At 39.2% G+C, this 20,689-nt stretch overlaps 1 long non-coding RNA gene across 4 annotated transcripts in view; it reads right to left on the bottom strand.

Annotated features, from left to right (window-relative positions):
• LOC144581136 (uncharacterized) overlaps positions 1 to 20,689 on the bottom strand; it is a 316,017-nt gene that overhangs the window by 138,004 nt on the left and 157,324 nt on the right. The window contains exon 1 of one of the 4 annotated variants that reach the window (XR_013531666.1): positions 1,277 to 1,406. The exons of the other annotated variants lie outside the window; for them this stretch is intronic. This is a non-coding gene — a long non-coding RNA (uncharacterized LOC144581136). Of the gene's footprint in view, positions 1 to 1,276; positions 1,407 to 20,689 lie in introns of those variants that run through there. 4 annotated transcript variants of the gene reach the window in all.

Genomic DNA, 20,689 nt, shown 5'->3' with positions numbered 1-20,689 from the left:
GCTGGTGGAAATGTAACATGGTATAGCCCTTGTAAAAAAGAGCTTGGAAGTTTTTGGAAAAACCAAATGCAATTATCATACAAACCAGAAATCACACACTTGTGCATTTATCACAAAAAAAATACTTATGTTCACAAATATTCTGGTTACAAATACTCATAGCAACTTTATTCATAATAATACAAAAACTGGAAACAGTCTAGATGTCCTTCAACAGATAAATGGTGAGACAAACTGTGGTACAGTAATATACATAGTTACATATCACTTAACAATGGGTACCCATTCTAAGAAATGGATTGTTGGGTGATCTTGTTTTTGTCCAAACATCATAGAGGGTTTTTACACAAACCAAGTGGGATAGCCTACTATAATCTAATCTCTGTAGTTTAGCCTATTGCTCTTAGGGTACGAATCTTTATAGCATGCTACTGTACTAAATACTGAAGGCAATTACAACACAGTGGTAAATATTGGTTTAATTAAACATAACTAAATAGAGAAAAAGAACAGTAAAAATGCACAAATATAATCTTATGAGACCACCATTGTATGTTTGGTCCATTGTTGAAAAAAAATGTGTTACGTGGTACATGACCATACAAACTCAGTAATAAAAATAAAACAACCTTTTGATGCAGAGAGCTTGAATGAATCTCCAGGGATTTATGTTCAGTGAAAAAAAAGCCAGTTCCAAAAGGTAACATATTATAGAATTCCATTCATATAGTATTTTTTAATGATAACAGCTTAGAAATGGATAACAGATTAGTGGTTGACAGGGGTTGGGACAGGATGAGGTGAAAGGAAGTGGATTTGACTACAAAAGGGCAACACGAGGGATCCTCATTCAGTGTCTTGAATGTGGTAGTGAAGACACAAATCTGCACATAATGAAATTGCATATAACTGAATATGCATACACAGACAACAAAATGTACATACACTCACACACACAGCAAATACAGGTAAAACTGGAGAAATATGAATAAGATTGGTAGATTGTATGTCAATAACCTGGTTGTAATGTTGTACTATAGTTTTGCAAAATGCTGCCACTAAAAGAAACTAGATAAAGGGTACATGAGGTCTCTCCATATTATTTCTTACAACTACATGTGAATCTACACCTACCTCATTGTAAATTTTTAATTAAAAGGTGATTGCTTGAGTAAACTATTAAATACCCCCAAATTTTTTATACTGATAAGGAAGATATCAGACATTTATCTACAATAAGCTAGGTAAAAACACAAGGATATAAAGAGAAACTTACCATTATAGGAAAATGGGAATGTATAGACCAGCTCTGGCTAGGACCATCAAAGAACTGGTAACAATTTCTCAGCTGCCTCTGAGGAGGGAACCAGGGAAGAGAGAAGGAAGGGGGAACACATTCACAGAAGAATACTCTTTGGGTCTTTTTAATTTGGGTTCATGGGCAGGTATTACCTATGCTCCCAAAGAAATAAATACATTTTAAATAAAAATACGTTGTTCCTAAATGAAAATCAGTAAGGCTGAACAATGAAACATACACATATACACATACAGAAAATTAATCAGCCAACACATATTTTTTAACTGTCCCCTAATAAAAGACTCACAATAATGTGGAAGAGGCAATACCAATATCAAGTCATAGAGAAATGTTGTACAAACAGGGAGAAACAACCCAAACCCTATATGGCAGCTATTCCAATCACCAATAAAGTATAAGCCAAGCAGCAAGGGCTATGAAGAGAGTTGGGGGAGATCTTGAAGAGTTGAGGTGGAAGCTTTCCCTTAACAAGTAGAATGACTTTGACCTTGAAGTTCAGAAAGAATTTGAACAAGAGGGGACCAGTTTAAAGATAGCTGGTGAACTAAAAACAGAAGTGATAACTGCTATTTTCATAATGTTCCAGGAGTGCCAAGTGTGCTCAAATTATTAAAGGGCTAATAAAACTCCCTGAAATGACCATCAACATTTTGCAGATGTGCAAACTAAAGATGAGAGGAATTAAATGATGTTCCTGATATCTCGGACCTCTAAAGTGAAAGAATAGAAGGTGGGGTCCTGCCTTCTAAAGATTCATTCATTCTACCCCATCTCAAACAACAAAACTACAGATAGCCAATATAGTAAAGATGCATCAGGCTTTATGCCTAGTCCAATTAAAAGCAGCTCTACCATCAGAAAAGAAAATTTTCACCTGAAATTATCAAATCTTGTGTTTGGTTCTAGATATATCAATAAAGAAGAAGTATAAAAAAACAACTTCTACTGAGTCTTTGCCATATGCCATCTATTGTACTGAATGCTTTTCATAACTTTGCTTATTTTATCCTCACAATAATTTTTTGATGTCAATATATTTAACCCTGATTTTGCAGAAAAGAACCCTGGAGAATATAGAGATAAATAACATGACCCAGGTCACAAAGCCATTACATGACCAAGTTAAGATGTAACCAAGACTGATCTGCTTGAACACCCAAAGCTATTTCCACATCGTTGGGTGTCATGTTTTGCTGAGGCTCGCAACACATTGCTCCGAACTTTCTAAATGCAATGGTACATTTTCAAAACAAATAAATAAATGTCTGGCCTGGAACCTTAAGAATATTTATTAATAATAGTAGTTATGTCATATATTTATTTATTATTTTTTATTTTGTTTTTCAATCCTTATAACCATATAGTAGATAAAGAAAATAAAGCTAATGTGTTCTTCTGCTTATTTATTAGAATTTGTTTTGTCCCCTTACACTTGCAGATATGTAAACATCAGATCTGGGAGAAGGATCCTAAGATATAGACTATTTCATCTAACCTGGTCATTTTATAAATGAGAAAACAGGCACCTAGAGAAGTAGAAGGACTTCTTCAGTGTCCCACAGCTGATTAGTAAAAGACATGGGACCAACACTTACGTCCCCCAAGAAGCAATTTTCTATTGCTTCTTACTAGCAGTAATTCTCATCCCTGAGAGGAGAATTACTGCTAGCAAGACGTAACAGAAAATCAAATCAAATCCTGAAACATAAGGTTTCCACCAGGCTGGTCTGTTAAGGGAGCAAAAAAAGGAGAGAAGGGAGGAAGACGTATTTAAGCAGGAACCTCAACAACAATTGGGCTTTACAGATCACCACAGACAAAAATCAATCTCCATTCATCACCTCAAACTAAATCAGATTATCTCAAAGGGACACATATAAACACAAACAAACACCGTCTATGAAAACAAAGTCCAAAAAAATCAATTCCATGTTATGCATTTGGGCCTTGGGAAATATATTACTCCACTGAGATGGTGATTTTGATTTAGTTAAAAACAAGACTTTAAAAAGTGGCCATTCGCCAGACTAAGACACAAAATTATACAATCTTATAGCTAGCAGGGAGTACAGACCTCATTTAACCCAGTTCTTCATTTTGCAGATAAAGAAACTAGGACTCAGAATAGAACAAGCATTCCCATGTTGATCATTTTCTATTGAGATCAGGAGTAATAGGCCAGCTAATTTTTGGTTGATAAGAGACAGACTTTGGAGGCAAACAAACCTGTGTCCCAATCCTGCCTCCATCACTACTATCTGCAGGACTGTAGCAGACACATTTGTTGACTAACAAAAACCTATTGCTAATCCCTACATCCCTTTCCTGCCTCTTCTATAGAGTCAGAGAAAGCCAAAAACAATTGACCCTTAATACAGGTTTACCCTGCTCAGAGTCACTTACACATAGACTTTGTTCAATATAAGTTATACCAGTGTGCCTGCTCTTCCTGCTTCTCTTTCAACCTCCTCTACCTCTTCCACCTTTGCCACCCCAAGAAAGAGAGATCAATCTCTCTTTCTCCTCCTCCTCAGCCTACTCAACATGAAGATGATGAGGATGAAGACTTTTATGATTATTTACTTTCACGTAATAAATAGAAAATATATTTTTCCTGCCTTATGTTTTTCTTAAGAACATTTTATATTCTATGTTTATTGTAAGAATACAGTATATGATATATGTAACATACAAAGTATGTGTTAGTTGACTATGGTTATTCATAAGGCTTTCAGTCAATAGTAGGCTATCAGTAGTTAAGTTTTGGGGGAGTCAGAAATTATATGTAGAAGTTTTACTGTACAAAGCGTTAGTACTCCTAACCCCCGTGTTGTTCAAGGATCCGTTGCACTTATTTTTCCCAGCCTTCCTTGCAGCTAGGGGTAATCACGTGACACAAGTCTGGCCAATGAGACCTAAGTGGAAATCAGCCTGAGGTTTCTGGAAGGATCCTCACTTTTTGTAATAAAAGAGATATAGGTGGTTAGTGCTATCTCCATCCTCTTGCTTCTCCCTTCAGCACAGACTTCCTGCCTGAAGCAAACACTTCAGGTATAACCATCTTGTAAGCAAGAGTATACAAGCACAAATTCAAAAGCCAACACACTGAGGATGGCAGAGGCCCAGCAGAATGATAAAACTTTGGTCCTTAGTGGCATCACTGAAGTGGATTCCTCATCAACAGCACCATGAAAATATTAGTTGCAGAAAAAAACAAAAAAGCCTATTTGTTTAAACCAACGTTAGTTGTTTTGTTATTAATTGCATCCAAAAATAAACTGATACAGTTACCATGGACAAATTAGTGTCTCTAACTCTCACTCAGTTGTCATACCTATAAAATGAAGAACAAACATACCTACGTCATCAGCCTACTGTCCCTTCATAAATTCAGTTTATATTAACTGAGCACCTACTATGTGGTAGACACTGTTCTGGGAGGCAGGAATATAGTAGTTAAAAAAAAAAAGGTTCCCATGACTGTGGAGCAGAATTTCTAATCTTGGAAGGCAAACAATAAACACATAGACATAAAAACTGTCATGTATTATGAAGACTAAAAGGGAAAAAAATGCTTGTGAAGGGCCGGATGCAGTACTTGCACAGAGTAAGGCTCAAAAATAACAACCGCTACTATTATCACTCTTGTTAGCATTTAGCAAATGCCATATAAATTCTTATGTTTTCCCCAAACCCACCAACATATAATTTATTAGAAATATGGGGGGTCTCAGTCAAGAGAAATCCTTGCGCTCCAACCTGCTTATTAACATTTTCTCTGAAGTTGAGAACATTCTCTTTTAGACTATGGGGCTCAAAAGCTCACGTATCTTTAGATTTTTCCAGTTCACCAGGACTTGTTCTGACTGATCAAACCAGAAAGGCTAATGTGGCTGGAAAGAAAGAAGGAAGTTGGACAGGAATGGGAATTTGCTACAGGTGGCTGCCCTGTCTGCAGGTGAGGACCTGACAGGGCTTTCTCTGGAGCAATTAACCCATGTTAGTGGCCACTTCTCTCTGGAAATTGCCAGGAGGCACCTGAGACTGGACAATCGAGTCCAAAATGCCTTTGTTTTTTCAGATGTCATTTCACTAAGAAACTGATTTCATGGATGGAAATTACAAATCAATGGAATAGAGGGTTGGGCTTTGTAGTGTCTTGGAAATAGTATTGGGGTGGTCCAGGCTTTGGTCTTGAGTTCTGAATCCAACTATTACTTCCTATGTGACCCCCAAACAATCTCCTCCCTATCTTCCCTCCTCTGGACCCTAGGTTCTTCATCAATACAAGGATGGAGCTGGACTAGGCTATGCTTAGGTGTCCTTTTATCTCTGACATCCTGTCATTCTATTTTTTCAAATCATCTTTTGTGGCGAGACTCCCTCCTCCTAGCAGCAATGGAACAGGGGTGCCTCTCTCAGCATATTTGCTAATGCCCAGCCGCCAGGGGAAAAAAATTGCTGACTGACTCTCTGGCTGCCTCTGTGTTGTTAAACACCTACTTACAGCTCTAATCGGCTGGTTTTCACACCCAGGAGATGGGGATTGATTGCTGACATTGACCTGGCAAGGAGACGATCCTGCAGTCACCAGCCAAAGCAACTTAGGCATGCAGGCTGGGAATTTGGCAAATGATACTGCAGAAGGGAAAGGATGGGGAGGAGAGAGAGAGCATGGGAACAAGAGTGGGAGGTAGTTATGTACAATGGTTAAGAACATTGCTTGTGAAGTCAGGCAGATCTAGGTTTCATTCCTTTCCTTGCCATTTTCCAGCTGCGTAAAGTTGGGCATATTACTTTTCACCAGCAGTTGACCCTACCACCCTTTCTCAGGGAATGAATCCTGGTGCATCCAAATGCAATGTTAATCTTTTCTATTTACCTGTGATTGCTTAAGAATGGACATGTGATACAATCCCAGCCATTGAGACCTGAGAAGAGTTTTTCTGGGTAACTGCCTGGAAAGTTTTCTGTGATTAGTAAATAAGGCAACTGCAAGCCTCTTGGTCATTAGGATCATCATCCAGTTTAAAATCCAAAGGAAGACCTTGCTGCTAGTATGGCAGAGAAAAAGGATGGAGGGAACTGACAGCTGTGATGATGTCATTAAGCTGCCAAATTCTTCAACCCCGAAGGAGCCCAGATCGCTCGCTGTTGCTTGATGAAAAAATTAATCCCTAGTACTTAAACTACTTTTAGTGGGTTTTACGTTCATTGTAGCCAAAAGCCTTCTGAGAATAGCAGTCATAATAATTGTTATAATGCTAAAATTCCACTGTCGAGAATAGTGTAAAAAGTAAACATTTTTAGTTAGAAGAACTGAGCTCAAATCCTAGTAACTCTTTAACACACTGTACTTCAGTTTCCTGACACTGAAATCCAAATCTACCTCTGAAAATGCCTTGAAAAGTCATAAGGACCTATACAATCTTAGAGAATTCTTATTACTACCCACTCTGCAATTGGTAGTCTCTAGAGAAAGCACTGGTAGTTAAGAGTTGGCAGATCAGTTTCTCATTCTGGTTCTGACATTAATTTCCTTTGTGACATTGGACAAGTCTCTTGCCTTCTCTGGACCTTAGTTTACGTGTCTATAAAATTAAGGTCCTGGACTGGCTTAAATCTAAGATCACTCTTCAAAGTGATATCCTATAAATCAAAATGATATCATCTTTTCTTTCATAAACAGCCCCCAAAAAATTATTGTTGGCAGAGGTCACAACAAATTTAGGGAAAAGCCACTGTAAATGTCCTCTGAGTGCTGTGTGTTGTATTCCCTGCTGGTGCACTGTAGTTAGTGCTCATGCACAGACAGTCTGACCTTGTGCAAGATCCCACTTCACTCTCCTAATGCACAGAGCATTAGGCTGCCTCGAAGTACCCTATCCTCGTGTCCTGCTGTCCTGGGCAACTTCCCCAGCATCTCAACCAACAGAGGAAACACTGCCTGCAAGATCCTTTTTTTCTTTAGGATACAAAGATACTGAAAGCAAGAGTTCTCTAAATGAAATTATTTTGGCTTGATGCAGGAAATGTTTAAGAAAACAGACTAAAATTCCCATCCAAACCAACTCAAAAGTGTTTTCAAAATACTCCAGACATAACACCAGATAGGATGGAAGCAGATGCTATTTTACCCACTTTCCAAGTACACAAAGTAAATTTGTCTTGCACCATTGCATGTAGACTGACAGAGAACCTGTTCATGTGTATAATGCGTGGTCCTTTTAACAACTCTCTCCTATGATCCTCCCAACAGCACTATGAGGAAACAACACAAAGGGGATGGCATATGACATATGGGATAAGATCTAGACTTTTGAAAGAATGACATCAGAGCCAAAATCTTGCTCTGCCCCTTTATTCTTTTTATTCCTTTCCTACTGTGTGTACTATATATGTACTTCTATGTGCCAGGGACTGTTTCAGGCCTTAACATCACTCTCCAACACACACACATAGTCCCTTCCCAATCAGTCCCAGAACCTAAACTGTGTGTGCAGTTGGTGCAGCAAACCTATTCCCAAGCCAAAAGGATGAATTGTGCTGGTTTAAGACAGTCATCGAATCCCTCTCATTCTTCTTTGATTATTATGGGCTAGTAGAAAGCATGTGTTCCAGGTGGAGTCTCAAAGACCTTATAAACATCTGATTATTCACTATAGGCATTCAGGGCTCAGGTCTGTTATAGCAAAAGGATACATAATAGGATCCACAAGCGGAAAAGACACAAGGTGGAATCTAGAGAAACCCATGCACAGGCTTCATTATGCTGTCACCATCTGTTAAGGGGACATGTCAGGTTCCCTATTCCAGCATCAAAAAAATAAAACTAAAAATGCAGTATGATACACGCAATATTTCTGCCTAGGAAAGCCCATTTGAGACTCAGAATCTAAAGTTCTTATTGGCTGGTGGGCATATTAGCACACTGTACCTAACACATATCAAAATTCTATATTCTCAGAAGGAAAGCAGTGTTCAGCATAAATCACTTTATTTGTAGAGTTTAGGTGCCAGAAATCAGCCTAATTTGTTGGGAATGGGTCAAATGCCATGGTTCCAGATGCCAGCCCAGCCAAGTGTCAATCTTACATGCAGATTCTTCTAAAAGTAATAGCCTTTCACCAGCTATGTTAATTCTTTTCTGTATAGCATGTGACTCAGTCCTGATCAATGAGATATAAATCAAATGTTTTGGAGACTTTCTTGCTGGAAGAGTAACATATGCATGAGGGAAAAAAACGTTTTTTATCTGTCCTTTTATTTCCTTTTGTATGGGATGGTGAATATAAATATAACCTGGATCGGAAGCATCAATCTTGCAACAATTAGGGGACAAGCATGAGGATGAAAATACAACACACTGAGTATGGCCAAAAAGGACGGGAAAGTGCCTAGGTCCTTAAACTAATATCAACAGCTAGCCATCTGTGCATTTTATGTATCATGAGGGAAATATGCCCACATAGGTTTAAGACACTACTAGTAAAATCTATTACTTGCAGCTACATTCACTCCTAAATGATAGAACAATCAAGAAAAAACAGCAATGGTTCTTTTCTCATGAAATTTCCAGTCTAGTAGGAAGACAGATGATCATATAATCACCCTGAGTGTATCACTGCAAACTGAGACAAGTGCTCTGAAGAAAAGGAATTTAGTTCTACAGGAGTATGCAAGAAGGAGCCTGATCTAGACTGGTTAAATAGAGAATTTCGATAAAGTGATCAATTTCTACATAATAATTTGCCCCAAAACTTAATAGTTTAAAACAACCATCTTATTTTGATCACAATTTTGTGAGTCAGAAATTCTGGAAAGTCTCAGCTGGGAATTCTCTCTCAGGTTCTTTAATGGAGTGAGGCTACAGTCACCTGAAGGTTCGACTGAGCTGAGTGTTTAAGATGGCTTATCCACCGGAACAGCAATGGATGCTGGCTGTCAACGGGGAGCTTAGCTGGCTGCCAGTGAGGGACCTACAAAAGACATCTCCAGCATGGGTTCTTAGGAAAGCTGGCATTCCTCTGAGGCAGCTAAGGCCTCCAAGAACAACTGTACCAATGAAGAAGATAGAAACTGAATGGTATCTTGTAATCCAGCCTCAAAAGTTACATAGCTTCACTTCCACCATATCCTTGGTCAAAGCAGTCATAAACCAGCCCAGACTGAAGTGCAAGGATGTAGATCCTTCTTCTCAATAGAAGCAGTAGCAGAGAATTATAGGCCTATTTTTAAACCACTGTAGGCTTCTCTTAGGTGATGATGGTTGAAAAAACATCAGGAGAATAAGGGATTAACCAAGCAGAGGAGAGAGGGGAACACTGCATCTATAGAGAAGAGCTGCTTCCAGGAAAGACCCAGTAATGGAAGAAGCACAGGATACTGGAGAATAAAGAGGTCAGTATGGCCAGGATACAGAACGTGAAGTGTGAGGGATGGGTTGGAAGGGCACTGATTGGAAGGGCACCCATGCTGGGCCTCTTAGGCTGTGGTAAAGATTTAACTCTATCCTAAGAGTCAGTATTTAATGCCTGAGTGACCATGATTAAGTCACTTGACCTGGATGTTACTCTTTATATCTCTTAAATAAGGGTAGATAATAATCATACCTACCTGTCTGTCATAAGGTTTAGTAAGGTAACAGTCATGTAGTAAGGCTCAATAAATGGCAGTTCTGCTTGTTGTTGTGGATGAAAATATGTTTTATCATATTTTTATTATATTACTACATAGGTCATCCATTTTGCAGATAGGAAACTGAGGCCCAGAGAGTTTAAATGTCTTAGAATAGTTAAAATGCAAGCAGGTGACATGGGTTGAAACCCAAGTCTTCTTAGCCCCTTGTAGAATGTTCTTTCTTTATCTCCCCTTCCATCAAAGAGTATCAGGGGCAGGTTCAGAGGCTGGGGTAGGGGCTGAGGAGAGAGAACTCAAAAGCTGGTCTGTGCATTTGTTCATTGATACCTTCTATATGTTCTAGGGACATTTCCTAGAAGCAGCTATGGATTTTAGAAATTCCATTAGCAGATTAAGGCCCAAGTCTGTACAAACTGAGGGGTCAGGAAATTTGTCTACCTGTAAACAACCCAGAAGTAATGTGATAAATAGCAAGTGCATTGGCTTTGCCACCAGAGAGATCTAGCTCAAAACATACTGGCTCTGTAACCTTGAACAACTCACTGAACCCCATGGTGCCTCAGCTATCCCACCTGTAAAATAGGAATAGCATCTACGTCTTGTGAGAATAAGATAGAAAATGTATGTGAAACATTGAGAGCTTTAACAGTATGCAGTAAATGTCTACCCTCCCATTCAGGGGTCTAACCCTCAAAACATTGAGGTAACACTGATTCATTCAAACTGATTTCATCATCACCGAGGGTAATACAAAGGTGGATCACACATTGGCTGGTATCTATGCTGATCTAGAAATCCATCTAGTAGGTTCCAGACAAAATCTTTCCATGTCTGTTCCCTCTGTCCAGAATCTCTTCCTTCAGATCCTTGCATGGATGGCTCTTACTTCATTCAGGTCTCTACTGAAATAAAGTAGGATAGGGTGGAGAAAGGCTTGATGAGATAGGGTCTATAATATGTGGGATTTGGTAATATCCCACATATTATAGGTCACACAGGGGGCACTTCAAGTGAAAAAACAGTGAGAATTGAAGCTCAAAGGTAGGAAAAGTGGTTAGGCTCTGTCTCCCCACCCAAATCTCATCTTGAATTGTCAGTCCTCAGGTGTTGAGGGAAAGACCCGCTGGGTGAGAGGAGACTGGATCATGGGGGTGGTTTCCCCCATGCTGTTCTCATGATAGTGAAGGAGTTCTCATGAGATCTGATGGTTTTATAAAACTCCTGGGCTATTCTCTTCTCTCCCACCACCTTGTGAAGAAGGTACTTCCCCTTCCACCATAAATGTGTTCCTGGGGCCTCCCCAGACATCTGAAATTGTTGAGTCAATTAAACCTCGTTCTTTTATAAATTACCCAGTTTCAGATGGCTCAATAGCAGGGTGAAAACACACTAATACAGTAAATTGGTACCAAGATAGTGGGGCACTGCTATAAAGAGGACTTGAAAATGTGGAAGCAACTTTGGGAAGGTAACAGGCAGAGCTTGGAACAGTTTGGAGGGCTCAGAAGACAGAAAGATTTGGGAAGGTTTGCAGCTTTCCAGAAACTTGTTGAATGCCTTTGACCAAAATGCTGATAGTGACATGAACAATGAAGTCCAGGCTGAGGTGGTATCAAATGGAGATGAGTAACCTATTGGGAACTGAAATAAAGGTCACTCATGCTATGATTAAGCAAAGAGACTGACAGCATTTTGCCCCTGCCCTAGGAATCTGTAAAACTTTGAAGTTGAGAGATGATTTAGGGCATCTGGAGTAAGATATTTCTAAGCAGCAACGCATTCAAAATGTGACCTGGATTATTCTGAAACCATTCAGTTTTATGCATTCACAAAGAAATGGTTTGAAATTGGACTAATGTTTAAAAGAGAAACACAAAATGAAAGTTTGGAAAAATTTGCAGCCTGATGATGTGATAAAAAAGAAAAATCAATTTTCTCGGGAGAAATGTAAGCCAGCTATAGAAATTTGCCTAGGAAAAAGGAGGGAGCCAAATTGTAATTGCCAAGACCATAAGTAAAATGTCTCCAGAGCATCTCAGAGATCTTGGTGGTACCCTCTCCCATCACAGGCTTGGAATTTGATGTTGGGATTCACTCAGGGTGGTTGACAAAATATTAAGGGAAATATTAGGGAATGTTGTAAGATTATAGTCTCAAATCTTTTGAAAAGCCAAAAGGTTTTCATGGAATAAACTGAATGCAGTTAGTCCTTATCTTAGAGCATTAGGTCATAGGGTAAAGATTAGGGATAATGAAAGCTTCCCCAGTTAAGTCTGTTTACCCCACATTCCTTTGTCTCTACTTTAACTGTTTACTCATATAAACTTTGTGCTGGATGGTCCTCTCAAGGAGAAGTTGAAGAGGATTCCTATTAATGGTGTTTGTTCTGGGGTCCGGAACTAAACCCTTCTATTATTCATAAAGCCACTCTTTAAACAATGTGAATTATCCACAAGCATGCTGACTTAGAACCTCTGTTATTAAATCTATAATCAATAAATGCGAGAGGAAACAGTGCGTATGGGTCAGTTAGTTGCAATCACCCTCTGAGAGCAGCTGACACCTCCCTAGCCCATTCAACCACTGTACTCAGTGCAGTGGGTGCATTTATTCATCTGTTGCTGAGTCAGAGTCTGCAGGAAGACCTCTGCAGGTGTTGATCATCTCAGGTGGTGACCCTGACACTATCAACTCCACAGGCCTGGAGAAAATACAGTTTTGTGGGCCCCACCCAGGGACTCCCGCTGCTCTGTGAAGCCTTGAGACATGGTGCTCTGTGTCCCAGCCATTTTAGCTCTAGTCATGGCTAAAGGCAGCCAAGGTACAACTGGGGCAGTTGCTTCAGAGGGTGTAAACCCCAAGCCTTAGCAGCTTCTATGTGGTGTTGGGCCTGCTAGTGCAAAGAAGCCAAGAATTGAAGTTTGAGAACCTCTGCCTCTACATTCAGAGGACGCATGGAAATGCTTGGATGTCCAGGCAGAAGTCTGCTGTAGGGCAAAGTCTTCATGAAGAACCTCTGCTAGGGCAGTGCAAAGGGGAAATGTGGAGCCCCCCCACAGAGTCCCCACTGGGGCACTGCCTAGTGAAGCTGTGAGAAGAGGGGCACCATCATACTTCAGACCCCAGAATGGTGGATCCACCAACAGCTTGCACCATGCTTGTAAGAATGAAAAAGCAATAGGCATTCAATGCCAGCCTGTGAAGGAGTTGCTCAAGGTCATGTTTAGAATTTTATTCTAAACATTAATGCATCTTAATACAACAGAGTCCAAGGCCCTGACCATCAATCAGACAATCAACTGATTGAGTAATAGATCTATTTATCCATTTATTTTTTACTGATACATATTTGTACATATTTATGGGTACTTGTGATACTTTATACATGCACAGAATGTATAACGATCAAGTCAGGGGATTTAGGCTATTGTCTCAAGCATTTATTATTTCTTTGTGCCAGAAACATTTCAAGTTTTTTCTTCCATCTACTATTTATCCATTTATATCCCATGCCTACTTCCCTCTTTCTCTCCTCATTCTGCACCCCCTGTGTGCCTGGACTCTCTCTTTCACACACATACCCACAAAGGACCACATGCTCAATTGTTCTGTCATAAGCCTGGGGACTCACTTGGCATCTGAAAGCTGAGACACAGCCTTAGAAGCCCGTCACTTCAAAAATCAGAGCTGGCAGAGAATGTACAGAAATATAACTTAGGTGCCACAGGGTTGAGTGTATGACATGCCCACTGGATGATTCAGAGATAAAGAAATGATGGGGGAGGGAGCTGGAAGAATTTCCAAAACTCCTACTTTCCCTGGGGTAAAAAATATTCTTCATGGACCACGCTTATGGGTAGGCAGAGTAGAGAAAGCCATACGAGCTAAAACTCAGGGGTCCATTCCTTGAAGCCCACAAATATCCCCCAGCCCCTCTGGGTTCTGTCATAGCACCTAAAATCTCTGGTTAGAAATGCAGGCATCTTTAGGATTCCAGTGTTAAAATGCAAATTGCTCTAGGAAGAATCCAACATTAAGCCATCATCTACTATTAGCACTTCTACAGGGATTAGAATCACAAACCAGAGGCTGTCATGACAGGAAGGGATTTTTTGAGATTAGTTTATGAGATAATTTACTAATACCTGGGGCATTAGAACGTATATACTCAGGGGAGAAAAGTCAGCCCATGCTCTGGATCTGCCTCATCCATCTACTGCTCTTCCTCCCCACTAAAATATTCATGCCTTCATTCAACAACCATGTAATGAGTGCTATTCTAGGCACTAGTGACAACCATGTATTGAGTACTCTTCTAGGCACTAGTGACACAGAGTGACCAAAGCAGACAAGTTCTCAACATCCTAGCAGGAAAGTTAGACAGTTATAAAGGAACCCTCTGGTGTTAGATTCCTCGTTCTTAGTCTCTGTGCACACATTCCTGCAGTACCTGCCCAACCCTCACCCACGTGGCCGTTTCCCTTTTCAGAGAACCCACTGCATTATGTGAAGAATCTGACAATTTAGTTTAACTGCACACTAATTATTTGTGTATTTGTTCTGCTTTCCCACCCAGATTGTAAATTTCTGAAGGCAGAGATATCATCATACTTTTTCGTAACCCTTACAAAGACAAGCCCAAGATAAAACACACAACAGGAATTTAAGGACTTGACAATCCTGAGGACCACAGTTGTTTTATTCTTACCACTAAACTAGCATTGAGTCACGACTCTACAGACATTTTTTGAATGGACAAATATTAGTTGACTGATACACAAAGACGGCATTCCAGGTGGGAGGTCCTGAGGAAATGGCCAGGACACACAAATAGATGGCATTTCGACACTAGACATTTGAAACAGGTGCCAGGATGAGGAAAGCAGATACTAAAAAAGGACAGGAGGGTTAAGACCAAGTCTGACTTCATAATTTTTTAATGCTTATTGCTTAGGTATGAAGCAAGATAAAATGCCTTCTAACTTGGCATTCAGTGATTAAATAATTGTTTGATTAATCTGATTTGTTGACTGGTTTATTGTAACATATATTTAGAACCCTAAATTCCAGGCATTCTCTTAGACTCTGGAGAGAATAGAATTCAGACAAGAATTTAACTCAAACTCTGCATTAGGGCAGATTCTGTGAGACCACCATGTTATGATTCTGAAGGTCTTTTCTCTGGTTGCCCAGAGGGCAGGCAACAGATGAACATCTATGGTTCTGAATAGTAATGACTTGAAAATCTTTTGTCACAGACTGGAAGTATTCAATGCCACAGGACTGAAGACAGAAGTGTTGTTGGTGAAGTGGTGAGATGAGGCCTCCTAACCTCCTTGGTGCCCTGGGCCTGCCTGGTGAGTTCAATGATGCCTTCATGTACTCATTTATTCTATAACTGAATCTGAAACCCCTACCCATTACCTGCCTGAATCTGGAAGTAGAAAACTTGGGTTTCATTCCAAGTTCTTCTTACTGATGCTGTGAATTGGGCAACTAATTGAATAACAGTACCTCTGTTTTCTCAGACATAAATTGAGGATAATGATAGTGTCCACATCCTAAAATTATTGTGAGGATTATTTAAGTTGGTAATGAAAAATAATTATTTCTGGCACATGGCATATAATTAATACTTTTCTGTATGTATCATTTATTCTGGGAATGTATACCTGTCCTCCCAAAGCTTACTCTTTAATAAAGGAGCCAAGTAATTACAAGACAATGAGATAAGTGATGTAGTGGGATAAAGAAAGGATAAAATGAGAGTGTAGAGGACAAACCCTGAAGTCATAATGGGGAGGTCAGGGAGAGTCTCTAGGAAAATGTAAAGAGTGAAATGAGATGCGAAAGATCAGTCCATCAAAGAGCAGGGGAAGTGTAGTTCAAGGATTAAAAATCTCCAGTGTCAGAAATGGTACAATCTGCGAGGAAACTGAAACTTCAATATGGTAACAAAACCAAAAGAGAAAATATTAACAATAATAGCCTGAGAGCTGTAAAGCAGAAAGAAAAGTGATAAATTCATTAGTAGACTCAGGAAAATAGAATCTTAAGGTGGTGGTGGAGAAATGAATAAAGGAACAAGTAAGCAACTCAGTTTACATTGAAAAAAACTGCTCAGGGGTTGGTGGTACCAGGACCTCTGGGAGCAAGCACAGTTACAGCTGAACACAAGAGGATAGGTTGCGAGATAATTTAGGTAGTAGCAGGAACTGGCAAAATATTGATAAGTATTGAAATTGGGTTTTAGGAACATGAGAATTCATTATACTCTTCTCTTTACTTGGATGTATGTTTAAAACTTTTTTTTTTTTTGAGATGGAGTCTTACCCTGTTGCCCAGACTGGAGTACAGTGGTGCGATCTTGGCTCACCACAACCTCTGACGCGTAGGTTCAAGCGATTCTCCTGCTTCAGCCTTCCGAGTAGCTGGGATTACAGGCACCTGTCACAGCACCCAGCTAATTTTTGTAGTTTTTTAGTAAAGACAGGGTTTCACCATCTTGGCCATGCTGCTCTTGAACTCCTGACCTCGTGATCCAACCACCTCGGCCTCCTAAATCGCTGGGATTACAGGCATGAGCCACCGCACCCAGCCAAAACCTTTCTTTCTTTCTTTCTTTCTTTCTTTTTTTATTATTTTTTATTTTTGAGACGGAGTTTCGCTCTTGTTACCCAGGCTGGAGTGCAATGGCGCGATCTCAGCTCACCGCAACCTCTGCCTCCTGGGTTCAAGCAATTCTCCTGCCTCAGCCTCCTGAGTAGCTGGGATTACAGGCACGCACCACCGTGCCCAGCTAATTTTTTGTATTTTTAGTAGAGACGGGGTTTCACCATGTTGACCAGGATGGTCTCGATCTCTTGACCTCGTGATCCACCTGCCTCGGCCTCCCAAAGTGCTGGAATTACAGGCTTGAGCCACCGCGCCAGGCCTAACCTTTCTTAATAAAATGTTTTAAAAGAGAAAAGTCAGACTTGCAGGTGTTTTCCCCCAATCTATATAGTTGGGAATTGCGCCTAAGCACTTTGACAGAAAACTGAAAGTTTATTCTGAAGAATGAATAAAACAAAGATCTCTGAGTAGGAAGGTATTGGGAAAAGTTTAAGAGGAGGGTACTACACATGCAACAAGAGTACTAAGAGAGTAGTCATATCCTGACTGCTGAGGCTCCCAACTCTTTTATTTGATTGGACTACCAAAACAATGACAGCAAAATCCCTCAGACAAGGTCTTACCTGAAGAATCTAACCAGCTCAAGGATATAAGACTCAAAGAATCCAGCATTAGGACTTCTCTTATAAAATAGTCCAGTCTGATAATCTTAAAATGAAAACACACATGCATGTAAAACTTCTTAGTTTTTTGGTTCTCTTCCTTAACTATGAGCAGAGCACCAAAGATGACTAGATATCTGAGGAGAGATCATAAAATGAATGGCACACAAGATAGCAAACAAATAATAATATTAGAAAAGCCAGTTTGTGAAAGAAATACTAAGCAGGAAGATGAAAACCTCAAAAGAAAAAAACTATCATGAATATTCTCAGAGACAGAAGAGATATTATATTTATAAAGTAAAAATATGTATCTATTAAAGAAGTAATTGAAAACATGAAGGAATTCTTCAAAGTTAAGGATTTGATAGGATTAAAATAAAGCTGAACATTGGGTTGATGGAGGAAGTTGAAGACATCTCCCAAACATAAGAGCAAAAACCAAAAAGTGGGCAACAGATAAGCAAATATAAAAAAGATAAAGAATCCACCCAGAAAACCTAATATCTGTATAATTAGGGTTCTAATGGAAGAGAAAAGAGAAAATGGTGAAAAGAAATTTTTCAAAGAAATAATTCAAAATAATTTTCCGTAACCAAAGAACCTGATTTTCAGACGAATGATCCACTAAAAAGCCGAGCATAAGGGATGAAAAGGAGGGCTAAGCCAAGGCATGTCAATAAAAATTTTAGAATGCTGGAATAAAGAAAAGTTTTGAAGATTCCACAAAGGAAAAAAAAACAGATTACATACTAATAATCAATAAGCAGATAGGCTTCAGGTTTGTCAATGGCAATACTAGAAGCTTGAAGAAAATGCCTTTAAAATCCTAAGGAAAAGTAGTTTCTAACCAAGAATTCTATAGCCCATCAAAAAAACAATTAAATGAGCCGGGCGCGGTGGCTCAAGACTGTAATCCCAGCACTTTGGGAGGCCGAGGCGGGTGGATCATGAGGTCGAGATCGAGACCATCCTAGTCAACATGGTGAAACCCCGTCTCTACTAAAAATACAAAAAATTAGCTGGACATGGTAGCACGTGCCTGTAATCCCAGTTACTCAGGAGGCTGAGGCAGGAGAATTGCCTGAACCCAGGAAGGAGGCGGAGGTTGCGGTGAGCCGAGATCGCGCCATTGCACTCCAGCCTGGGTAACAAGAGCGGAACATTGTCTCAAAAAAAAAAAAAACTACTAACTTTAGAGAAAACAAAAAGAGAGGAAAGGAAAAATAACTGTGGCACTCTAGATGTCTCCGCAAAGGATAGCATTACATAATGTAAACACATCCTGTTCATGCAACAGAATATGCAGTAACTACATAGGAGGATGGAAGAATGGAGAGTGTATTTGTGTGAATTAACACAGGAGTTTTTGGGTGAAATACAGACTTCTTATCTTTTATAGTAAGATATCAAAAAGTAAACTGAAAAAAAAAATCATGGATGCTCTATAGGCATATTACTTACAAATAACTTTTTAATCTAAAAAAATGTAAAATTATTTGGTACAATGTTATGTTTTGATATTAATATTGACATTATTTGACTCTCTGACCTTTGACTAAATATAGGAACTATACTAAAGGTAAAAAGAAAAATCATGTTCTGGTCCATTAGTGGGTCACATTTCAATAATGAGAACTCACCTCATCCAATCCCTAATTATATTTTACAGATAAGATACCTTTGACCCAAAGGGGTGAAGAAACTTGCCCAGGATCACTCAGGAAGTTAGTGGCATTGACAGGTGAAAGTATCAGGTCTTTTAACATTTCACAAACTTATGGAACTTTTGTTTGTCTTATCCTGACAATATTCCAAGTCTGCCCAAGCAGCCCTTGCAGCATCTGAGCTTCCATCTATCGTTTTGACTGAGTTGTGTAAGAACAAGCACCATGGAAGGAGACCCACAAGCTGTTGCCAGAAGTTTATAGTCAGAAGACTAGGACCAGTACATGCCAAGTGCTTGAAGAATAGTTCAGGATCCTAGGAACTTGCTCTTAATAATTCTCCCTCATTCCCTGGCACCACACTCACCCTTCCTCCCTTTCAGCTTTTAGTTATTGCAGCTTTGGCTAACTGAGAATTTCACAGATGTGGACCTGCCTTTCTTCTTATACAGTTAGCTTTTGTAAAATAAAATATATCTTTATTATTTTACATTCAAACAATTGTTTTCCTAGCCTCACATATAATAGAAAAAACTCAAACTGAAAGTAAGATTTAAACATAATAGGGCTCTTTCTATTTAATTTAAAATAGGTTTTATAAGATTGGCCAAAAAAAGAATCACCAAAAACAACAACAACAACAGAAAAGGAAAGCTGTGAGAAAATAGGCTCCCTCCTACACTATTGGTTGGAATGCTAACACTAATGAAGGCAAACTTTGGAAGACAATATAGCAATAGCTTCCAAAAATTAAAACTCACTTTCCTTTTGACTCAGCAGTTTCTCTGCTCGGAATTTACCCAAAAGTATGCCAAGATAAATGTACAATGAAATTCACTGCAGCATTGTTTACAAAGCAACAATAAGAGAAAATAATAAAACAACCTAAGTGTCTATCAATGACAAACTGGTGAAATCATTAATTATTGTAAATTTCTACAACATAATTATGGGTAACCTTTAAAAAGAATGAGTTCGATGTATCTTGCTAACTTGGAAAGCTTTTTAAGGTATGCTGTTTAGCTGTAAAAAAGACAAGATTCAGCACAGTATATTCCCATTTGTTTTATACACGCACACACTTTTTTTTTTTTGAAAGGCAGAATTGTCTTTTGAGAGAGAAACTAGGGCTCAAGAAGAAAGGTCAGAAAGAGCTTTGCTTGATTTTGTATATTTTAGAAGGTTTAAATTCTAATCATATGCTAGTATAATTTTCATTTTTAAAATATAATCAATTCTAAGGAGAGATAATTTATAAAAAAGCAGTGAATAAATTCTGGCTCAGAGAAAACAAGTGATGTTCCCAGCTTCCCTCCAATAATAACAGCAATCCCAGAACTAAAATGTAAAGCTCTTGCCTACTGCACTGTGTGCTTTCCATAGCTTGCTCTCTGGTTCTCTCATCCATAAAATGGGACCATTTCTTTTCTCTCATCTTTTAAAAGCCGTCAGGAAGTGATGCCTCTTGCCTGGTACTGGTGTATGTGCTACTTTTTCAATAAATGGGAAAGAAATTAATTTCCCATGGATTGAATGAATGGGAAGAAATTAATTAAGATAATGCCTGTGAAATCATGAAGAACATGTGATAAACTAGTGCCTTTTTTAAGAGTTAATGCACTCTGCCTACCTGGGACTTGACTCTCTCACCCCTGACTCCCCATTGGGAAAGAAGGTGACTGTCCCAGTGGATTTCAATCTTGTATGATGGATGAGAGGCCCATGAAGGAAGCAGCCACCAAAGGCTCCGCAGTGGCTCCTGTTGGCTTTCTGATCACATCGCA

Source organism: Callithrix jacchus, chromosome 2 (genome assembly GCF_049354715.1).
Source record: "Callithrix jacchus isolate 240 chromosome 2, calJac240_pri, whole genome shotgun sequence".
NCBI lineage: Eukaryota > Metazoa > Chordata > Mammalia > Primates > Cebidae > Callithrix > Callithrix jacchus.
The sequence above is the reverse complement of the archived record's forward strand: the minus strand, read 5'-3'. Positions and strand labels throughout refer to the sequence as shown.